The 10,510-nt window shown below is 42.7% G+C and overlaps 1 protein-coding gene across 8 annotated transcripts in view; it reads left to right on the top strand.

Moving 5' to 3' along the window:
- The first annotated feature begins 2,320 nt into the window (after positions 1 to 2,320).
- Positions 2,321 to 10,510, top strand: part of LOC135108485 (monocarboxylate transporter 10-like) — a 78,382-nt gene continuing 70,192 nt past the window's right edge. For 3 of the 8 annotated variants that reach the window (XM_064019556.1, XM_064019547.1, XM_064019557.1), the window contains exon 1: positions 2,321 to 2,435. The gene's annotated coding sequence lies outside the window, so the exon portion shown is untranslated. Of the gene's footprint in view, positions 2,436 to 6,159; positions 6,185 to 10,510 lie in introns of those variants that run through there. The other 5 variants (XM_064019554.1, XM_064019549.1, XM_064019553.1 and 2 more) reach the window with 4 other exon arrangements.

Raw genomic sequence — 10,510 nt, 5'->3', positions numbered from 1 at the left:
CAGGAGTCAGTAGAAGAGAACCACAGTTGGTGATACAGATGCTGCACTGGGTGGATATAGGAGAAACTGGAGTAAATGATAAAGGAGATATAGTATTCTAGGGCCCTGCAAATGATTAGGGTTACGGGGGGAGATCGAACAGAAAAAGGAGAGACAAAGCTAACAAGCAACTTGTCTTAAAAAGATGTGTAAAGGGAGCAGGAGAACGACATAAAGGATGAGTGGTATTGAAATGCATTGTACAGCACGTATCATGGGAAGTATAGAGAAAAGTGACTGCTTGGAATATCATGAATAGGATACGATGATGCATGCATGGAAAGAGTGAAATAGATAAATAAGATATGGATAAAAAATAATTAGAAAGGATGGCACTGATGGCAAGGATATGCAGCGAGAGGTGACATGGGAAGGAACACGACTGGGAAAGATATGACAATACTGTAGTGAAATAGGATAGGTAAGTAAACAGAAATAATAAAATCATTCAATAAATAATTAAAATAGTGAGTAATAATACTGACTGGAAACGAATGGAGCTTAAAAGTTAGACAAGATCGATATATTTACGTTTCTCGCCATTTAGCAAGCATTATACAATTCAGCGTTACGGCTCATCTTACGTGTGTGGTTGTTAGCTAGTTGTGTGAACGAGTGAATGAGCGAGACTTGTGTGAGGCATGAATACGTGTATGAGTGAACGAGCTAGGCTTCAGTCATAAGTGTTAAGTGGAAGTGCGCGGCCTGGCGCCGAGAGATCACCTACCTCCAGCCTTCTGTTCACACCTTCTGTGAATAAACACCTGCACTGTTACCTGCGTTTCCTGTGCCCCTGCTGGTCAAGAGTCGAACATGGCGCAGTGAGTAGGATCAGGACAAGGCTGCAGTGGGTACGGCGCAGAATGGAGAAGCAGTTGGAGGCGCTGGCTGCCCTGCTAGCGCGACAGTCGGAGCAGAGTCAGGCTCGCGAGGAGCGTTTAACCCAGCTGCTGGAGAGAGTGGGGACACAAGCTCCCAGTCGCACCACGGCGAGCAATGAAGGCGAAACCACAGCCCGCAGCACGTCTACCCAGGGCGCGAGGTTCCCGACGTCCGCCACCATCATTCCTCACTTAACGGCGTCAGCATCTTTACGTGAGTTCGACACGTGGCGCCATAAGTTTGAAGGATACGTAACCCTCGCCAGGATAGACTGTCTCTCCCTGGCTGAGCAGAGGGCGGCACTCGCTGCTGTCCTAGACGACGAGTGGACCCGTACACTTCGCTACGGGATAAGCTTACCGAGAGACGCGGAGTTAAGAACCATCCTCGATGCAATGTGTGAGTACCTGCGAAGCCAGCGCAACATCATCATGGATAGAAGAGACTTCTACTCCCGCGTGCAAGAAACGCAAGAAGGTTTTGACGACTTTTTATGTGCTGTAAAGGAAATCGCCAATTTCTGTGACTTTTGCTTACGTATATCTTTCTCTTACACATACACCTCTTGAACCTGTTGCAGTCTCATATCTCCATTTGTTACGTATAATGCAATACATGTGATAGATACAAAGTTTGCTGTAATACAGGAGTTTATGAACCATTTAAGGGTTGCTTCACTCACAAGGTGTGTGTGTGTGTGTGTGTGTGTGTGTATATATATATATATATATATATATATATATATATATATATATATATATATATATATATATATATATATATATATATATATATATATATATATATATATATATATATATATAAAGAGAGAGAGAGAGAGAGAGAGAGAGAGAGAGAGAGAGAGAGAGAGAGAGAGAGAGAGAGAGAGAGAGAGAGAGAGAGAGAGAGAGAGAGAGAGAGAGAGAGAGTCTATCCCTCAATAAATTTCTTCCTGATATACTCTAAGAGAACAAACGCGACATAAGTTTAATTTTTGATAATGAAACAAGTTTTCTTTACGCGAAGATAAAACACCTAAGATTGCCTTGTGCTGTGGTAGAATGGAATGATAAAATAATTACGTGATAACCCCTCTGAGAGAGAGAGAGAGAGAGAGAGAGAGAGAGAGAGAGAGAGAGAGAGAGAGAGAGGCTAGAGGGGAAAAGACACACACACACACATACACACACACACACACTAAGTATGAAAGCGGATAAGAGAGAAAAAGAATGACAAAAGGAAGCTGCAAGAAGGCCAACACGTGGTGGTTCCTTTATAAAAAACACACATGTACACAGAGAGAGAGAGAGAGAGAGAGAGAGAGAGAGAGAGAGAGAGAGGATTGAAGGGAAACTGCAGCACGGGAAAACTATTGCGTCACACATCAGCTGATCAGTAGACTCGCGCTCTAACGCCTCCTACTCTTTTCTCCAGTGGTCTGCGGTACGTTGTAGAGGTTGGGTGTACGCTGCCGGCTCGTCTGGTTACCGACTCCACGCCTCTCCCAGTTAGAGGTAAAAGCATAGCACTGATATTACTTACTTCCTATAATCCATAGGACCGTTTAAGCACGTGCCACGATGGGAAAGGCACTGGGAAATTAATAGAGTCGTTAAACTTCGATATTTTATGCACAATGTAGTTCTGGCGTGTTTTGTGGCCACCACTGCCGCTGCTGGTGGCTGGAGTACGCGGCCTTTGCTCTTCCGATACAGCATCTATCTCTCCAGCATACTGACACACGCATACACTCATTCTAGGCGTGTGTGTGTGCGTTCAGTAATGTGAAGCTGTTGTGTACGTGTGTTATAAGAGGATGTGCGTGCGTGTTTGATGTTTGTGTGGGTATTGATCGAAACTGCCGCGCGTTGAACAGAGCGGCAGGACCAGTCTGTGTGTGTGTGTGTGTGTGTGTCAGTCCACGAGCCAGATGGGCGGCATGCCAAGACACACGCCCGCTATTTATACTTATTTTGACCCTCGTTGGTGGAAATAGAGGGAGGGAGACAGACTGGGAAGTTTTGAGTCATTATTCTGTCACTGCGTACATACAGTACGGTGTGTGGCTTTGGGTACTGGTGGGGCGCAGGGAGGAACCGGGGAGAGGAAGGAAAAGGTGACATGACTGAGGTATGGATGTGCTATGGTTGAGTGTGTGTGTGTGTGTGTGTGTGTGGAAATAGGTTTATTTCAGATAGGGACTGCCACGTGTATGCCTGATGGCTTCATGCAGGTTTCCTTGTTTTCTTATGTTCGTGTGTGTGTGTGTGTGTGTGTGTGTGTGTCAGGAGCATGAACATATGTATACTTTCTTGTTTTAAGGTATTCATTTAGTCAGGTAAGTTAGCATGTTATTAATCTTCTCATTGCTGTGATCGCAAGTTAGACACAATACTGACATAATGTTTGCAAAGAGAGAGATAGATAGATATATATATAGATAGATAGAGAGAGAGAGAGAGAGAGAGAGAGAGAGAGAGAGAGAGAGAGAGAGAGAGAGAGAGAGAGAGAGAGAGACTTAATTTTATCCTTACTAGGCTAGATAACTACTTAACATGGAATACAAAAATAAACTAGGTTAGAGAACTATGATAATTCTCTCTCTCTCTCTCTCTCTCTCTCTCTCTCTCTCTCTCTCTCTCTCTCTCTCTCTCTCTCTCTCTCTCTGTATGTATGTGTCTGTGTGTGTGTGTGTGTGTGTGTGTGTGTGTGTGTTGTTGTTGTTGTTGTTGTTGTTGTTGTTGTTGTTGTTGTTTTGTTGTTGTTTATGGCGCGTCGGTATAGAATGTTATATATGGAGAGAGAGAGAGAGAGGAGAGAGAGAGGAGAGAGAGAGAGAGAGAGAGAGAGAGAGAGAGAGAGAGAGAGAGAGAGAGAGAGAGATTAATTCAGGTGATGTTAGTGGGTCATCATCATCATCATCATCAGTCTTCTCATTAGTTACTCGCCTCACCTCCGTCACCTACCCGTCTGCTGTTTCACCCCAGATCACAAAACGTCTAATCCCCCCCCTCTACTTAAAGACACAAGAAAATAAGGGAAGCTGCAAGAAGCCATCAGGCGGTCCCTTCATAAAACATTATCTTTCTCCATCTATCATTCCTAACCTAACCTTGTCTGATCTCTTTTAACAGCATTATTCTTTACTAGTTTACTGTCCTCCGTTCTCTCCATATATCCAAACCATCTGTTGACACACTGACATACCAGTCCAGCCAACTCGCTCTATACACCAGCTGGTCTTCTTCAGCTCCCTATTGACTCAGTTACTAACAGCCTGATTACTGTCTATTCCTTATCTAGTTCCCTGTCGTCAGTTGTGCCTATAATACCGTCTTTAGTCAAGCCTTAGAAGTGAGAGGTAAGACGCTGGTCTCTTCCTTTCCTCTCCCTCTTATCTTCCTCTTACGTTTATAGTAGCCGACGAGTGGCCTACATCTTTTCTCGTCATTTATACACAAGCTGGTTCTGTTTTCTCTGTTAGACCTATAGTGTAGTGCATAGCAATTCTCAAACGTTTCGGCGTGTTGTCTTGCTGATTTTAGCAGGCTATAATGGAAGTTATTAAGATTTTTAAGGATGTTCGTGATTCAAGCTATAGTTTAACAAAAATTCTGTATCGTGAATAAGGAAACGTTACTGAAAATCCGGCTAATCATCCATGTGACTTTAAATTGCCCTTATGAAATCCAAAAGCGTTTCAGAATACGGGCTTTTGTATGTTAGTTATGGAACGTTTATAAGGATGTTTTCATGATTGTGGCGATAGTTCAACAAAACTTATGTATCGCTAATGGGGAGACTTTCTGTTGCCATTGAAAGTAGTCCTTATGATGCCCCAGAAGAGCTTTAGAGTACAGGCTTTTGTTAGGCTCCAATAATCTGCTTGAAATTCATCTGTATCTTTAAAATGTTGAAACCTCCTCCGCTTCCTTCATCTGTAGCAACACTGTGGGATGTTGAACGTAAATCAGGTTCTCCAGGGTTTGAATCCCATCAGGTGACAGTGACTGGGTTTTCAAGGGCCAGTTTTCATAGGGGTTGTTTTTCTGATGAGTTGCGTCCGTTGATAGTGATGATAAGACGAGGCAGTGATGGTGTTAAGTGTGTGTGTGTGTGTGTGTGTGTGTATGTGTGTGTACATCTTTACCAAGACCACAGTGGTGATTACGTCATCAGATTCTCACGATTTTTTTTTCTTCTTCTTTTCTCTCAGTGATGATGCATACGAATTTCTTTTGAAGCTGTGACTAGGATCGTGAAGACTCCCTGATAAGACTCTTTATCATCAACGACATTTAGGAAAACTTGTTAAAACTATCCGGCTTGAGACATCGAAACTTTCAAGAATGCAAGAGTGTAAGAGTTGCGTTAATGGTGGTAGTGATGGTGGTGGTAGTGGTGGTGGTGGTGGAGGAGAGAGGATTGATATGACGGAGATAGAAGAAAGAAAATATGATAAACATCCGATATAAAGCTCGAGTGAGGAAAGCGCTGTTCTATCATGAAGATCAAGACCGGGGTTGGAATAATTATCTTTAATGCGTTGGGTTTTGGAATCTATATGTTTTATCATCAAGCTTAAAAACGAATAATATGAAAAAAAAAAGCTTATACTGTAACTGTATAAACTATGATATATATATTTTCCAACACTGGACTTAGTGCATTTGTCCTAGACCACAGTAGTAATTCTTCAAGCAGCGAGGTCTGAGAGGTTGCGTCATTAAGAGGTTCAATAGACTCACTTTTCTCGCAGGCGATCGCTCTCTTGATAACACAGCGGATGGGAAAGGGCGGGAAAAGTGGCTCCTGGCGTGAGGATTTCCGCACTCAAAGACTGAGAGATAGAGAGAGAGAGAGAGAGAGAGAGAGAGAGAGAGAGAGAGAGAGAGAGAGAGAGAGAGAGAGAGAGAGACCTTCCTCTTGTAATAGTTCAAGTTTAAAGGAGGAAATACAGATTCAGGCAGGAAAAGTGGTGTGTGTGTGTGTGTGTGTGTGTGTGTGTGTACAGTATAGCATCATAAACTAAACATAATTGACCCTCATAAAATCACCTTGACCAATCTCACTCTTAATCAGTCAGTCACGTTTATTGATGTCTTTACGGGTTCATCGATCGCTTCATCAGTGGATCAGCCTCTCAGTCACGCTAAGACATCCACGCTGCATCTTGATGGTGTTGAGGGAGAAACCGTCCTTTTCCTGCACCACTTTCTCTTCTTGCCCTATCCGGCTTCACGTGGACGGCGAAGACTGCGGGGTTTGCTCTATATAGATAAAATTCACTGTTATTCTAAACCTGCATACTGTCTGAGGGAGAAATGGATATACCGGGCAGGAGACGAAGAGGCAGACTTAAGGGAAGGTTTATTTATGGGTGTGACTGAGAAAGGCGCAGAAGAAAAAATGCGTCGCAGGTTGATCGAATCCTATGAATCTTGTTTTCGTAATTCTACTAATAGTTTAGCAATGATATACGCATCGGTAATAGGGAAGAAATAGGTAAAGGCACACATGAGAACCTTTGAAAATAATCTTGAGGTGGAGAGGACAGAGTAGGTGGAACTCGGTGGGTTGAAATCAGTAAGGTGTTGATTGTCGATGGAGGTGTGGTAACGTGTTTTAGAGGAATTCTGATCTGTTTAGCCTCACAGTCTTGGGTAAGCTTGTAGATGGTCCGTCAGTTGATAAGGTTGTTTGTTGATTATATAAGTGGTTAGGCAGTTTGTGTGGGGTGGTTTCATTGCTTGGTTTAGTTATTTTGATGGTTGATTGGTTAATGGGCTAATTAGTTTAGTGTGACTTAGTTGGCTGGTTACCTAGCTTTAGTTAGGTTATCGGTTATTAAAGAAGCTGGATTAGTTTAGTTAGTTAATTTGTAAGGTGGTTAGTAATTGAGTTGGGTTCTTAGTTTATTAGGGAATCAGTCAGTCATTCTGTTGTTAGTCATTCAGCCAGTTCTCCAGTCATTCAACCATTAAGGCACAAATTCAACAATTCACCGAGTCATTCACCCAGTCAAAAAGTTAACAAGTCAAGGCAACGATTTAAAATTGTACACTGTTCAACTAACCTTGGGCGGTGGAGGTGGTGCGGTAGTAGCGAGGCGAGGCATGGCGCCGTGCCAAAGAGGAGGGGGGGGCGTGGTTGCTTGCACAGGCTGTGGACTGAATGAAAGCATGCGCCACCCGTAATTAGGACAAGACGTCACCGTGCCATACTTAACTGGTTCACTCTCGTAACTCCCTTCCCTATTCCAGCGTGTTGCGTCTCCATGTGTAAAGGACCAGAATCTAAAGCACTCGCCGCACATCCATCCATCAAAATCTCTATAGTTGAAGTTACACGGGTTTCCAAGGGTGTTTTTACAATTCTAGTGACAGATGAACAAGATCTCTACATTAGTAACAGAAGAAACACTCTTGAGAACCTGGCTAATTATCTCTGTGGCCTTTGATAATGGTCGTGGTGAGACAGTAAAGTGTTTTTAAAATATGGACCTTAGTCTTCACTCGTCAGCGTTAAAAGATAAATCTCCCGTTCTGTATCTACGCATCCTGTTCTTCCACACGTAGATCATCAATAGTAATAAATAGATAGATCTTCTGGTATCTGTTCTTCTCACGTACTATTCTTATTCTCTCTCTCTCTCTCTCTCTCTCTCTCTCTCTCTCTCTCTCTCTCTCTCTCTCTCTCTCTCTCTCTCTCTCTCTCTCTCTCTCTCTCTCTCTCTCTCTCTCTCTCTCTTTGCTTTGCTCTATTCTTCACGAGTGGCCAAGAGAGAGAGAGAGAGAGAGAGAGAGAGAGAGAGAGAGAGAGAGAGAGAGAGAGAGAGAGAGAGAGAGAGAATATCTGAACCTAAAATTTAGATTTACCTCTCCCTATTAAACCCTTACTTACTGCGTCCTGTGATCTCAAAATACATAAGTTTCCCAGTTTTGTCCAAAGTTTTATCAGTCTAAAGTCTTGAAATCTCCTTAGAATGCTTCGTCAGTTCTTAAGTTTAGTCGGTCCTATGATGTCAGAATACGTCAGTTGTCAGCTTCTTAGTAAGACTCAGTGGATTAGAGAATTTTATTGCAGAAAAAACACTTAAAAGATTGTGAGGTGCCAACTGACTTTTCTCGGTGACTATATAAGCACATTTACTTCCCACCCACTCGACTCTGTCTTATGTTTGCCAAGGTCATAATGAGGGGAAGAAGAAAAGAAAAGTACATTACTAGAGAGAGAGAGAGAGAGAGAGAGAGAGAGAGAGAGAGAGAGAGAGAGAGAGAGAGGAGAGAGAGAGAGAGGAGAGAGAGAGAGAGAGAGGAGAGCAGGAAGTAGGTTTGTTGTTTATTTTTAGTATGTCTGTGGTCATGGTTTGTGTATGTGTGTGTGTGTGTGTGTGTGTGTGTGTGTGTGTGTGTGTGTGTGTGTGTGTGTGTGTGTGTGTGTGTTACTCGTTACGGAAAGCGGTCAAGGGTAAAAAAAAGATTAAAAAGAGAAAATAAAATAAACAAAAAGAGCCGTTCATAATACCATAAAGAAAAAAAAAAGAATATTCGAGAGAAAGAATGAATTTTCTGATGTGTGTGTGTGTGTGTGTGTGTGTGTGTGTGTGTGTGTGTGTGTGTGTAGCAGGAGTGAGGGAAAGGAGGCTGGCAAGGTGCAGTGGTGTGAAATAGACACACACACACACACACACACACACACACACACACACACACACACACACACACACACACACTTTAGGCTCCCCTTTTCTCTTTCATCCCACGCTTCGCTGTCCTGTGGTGAATGAAGAGAAACAATCTCTCTCTCTCTCTCTCTCTCTCTCTCTCTCTCTCTCTCTCTCTCTCTCTCTCTCTGCAGCGATGGTATGAAAAATATCGCATTTTAAGCTGATAAGAGAATGTTCTTGATAACAAAGGTAACTTTTTCGAATCTTTAAACTTGTCGCCCGATTATGAATATTTTTAAGTTATTTTTCATTCTGTATAGATAAGTAGTTTTTGAATCCTAGCTCCACTAATATTACTAATAGATAGCTTTTATGTTTTCCCCACTGATGATGAACAATTCTTGCTATCCGTCACAGGAAACATGAAAAACATCCTTGAAAACCTCGCTAATTTTTCTCTCATCATTTTGAATAATCCTATTGACTACTCTTTGGGGACTGGTATTTTCAGAGAGAGAGAGAGAGAGAGAGAGAGAGAGATAAGGTACAATAACGTTTGGCAACAGGAGGCATTGTAGTACAAGTAAGGCAGTGACAGAAACAAAATTAAATGGTGTAAATTGTTATGGTCTTACCTTCCGTGGTGTTTTCATTTTGATTTATATACGTAGGTATCGAGGGACAATGGCAGCTCATTACGGTACCTTGAAATGTGTGATGTTCTGCGATATTAATTTTGATAACTAGTGGGTATAAATATGTAGTGATCTCACGTGTCTTTATAAAGCAAGTTACAAGACCAGCTCTCTATAATAATAACGCGATTTTTTTGGCTTTATGTTCTGTGGTAATTTGAGTTTAGTTGTTAATGGGTAAAAGTATGCAGCTATCTTATGTGCCCTTGCAGTAATGTTGCAAACTCGAGTCTCAGTATGTATAGTGAAATTTGTGATGTCATTAGTGAATTCAATAACGGTTGCTGTTTGGTTAGTAATGGATGCAAGTACAGAGTTATCTCATCTGATTTTATAAAGTAAATAGTAAGAACACATAAGGGAAACTGCAAAAAGCCATCAGCCCTACACGTGGCAGTCCCTGTATTAAACGTATCCCTAGTAATTCCATCCATAAATTCATCAAATCTCCCTAAAACTCCCTATTGACTCAAATGGCGTTCCCTGAAGGAAAGCAGGAGTAGGAAAAGAGAGAGGAAAGCTAGTTGGTAGCAGGAAACCACAGCATGCAATGAATATAGTGAGGATGTACACGGGAAGAATGAAGATATGAGTGTACTGAACAGTGTGTAGGGGCATGGTGGTGGTGGTGGCTGTGCGCGGAGGGCCAGTCTTTATAGATAGAGTGCCCTGTCGCGACAACACGAACAGTGGGTGTCTGTGTGAGGCGCCACGCTGCGGTCACGAGTCCTCACACAGTGCCCTCCACAGCCCAGGGACCAGCTCGCTTGTACAGCCACAGCGTAGTGGAAGCTGGATATGGCACACCAGACCTTCTCTAACTAGACACGGCGACGCATAGGGCAGTATGCCAGGCTTGCGGCGTCACGCTTCCGTGACGTGGTCTGCGTCACATCGGTGGGTTTGTGTCACGGCGTCGTGAATAAATTGCAAGACCTGCGTTACTGATTAATTCTGATGCGCATCTCTTGTCATAGGAATGTGTGTAGGAGTAATAATACACAGGGAGTGTTTACTAGCCACCCCTGATGATTGGATGGCGCCGCTCGTGTTATGTTAGTCCAGTCCTGGTGTGCTCTTAACTTTTCTCTCATTTTTCTCTCCGTATTAATTCGTGGGAGGAAGATTAGACATGCAGTTGAAATCGAGAAGTTCGGTCGAATCTGTATTTTTTTTTTTTTTTTTTGTGGAGGGGGGGAAGGACAGTGAAGCTTTAAAATTTACA

The sequence above is a fragment of the Scylla paramamosain genome, chromosome 17 (assembly GCF_035594125.1).
Source record: "Scylla paramamosain isolate STU-SP2022 chromosome 17, ASM3559412v1, whole genome shotgun sequence".
Taxonomy (NCBI): domain Eukaryota; kingdom Metazoa; phylum Arthropoda; class Malacostraca; order Decapoda; family Portunidae; genus Scylla; species Scylla paramamosain.
The sequence above is the reverse complement of the archived record's forward strand: the minus strand, read 5'-3'. Positions and strand labels throughout refer to the sequence as shown.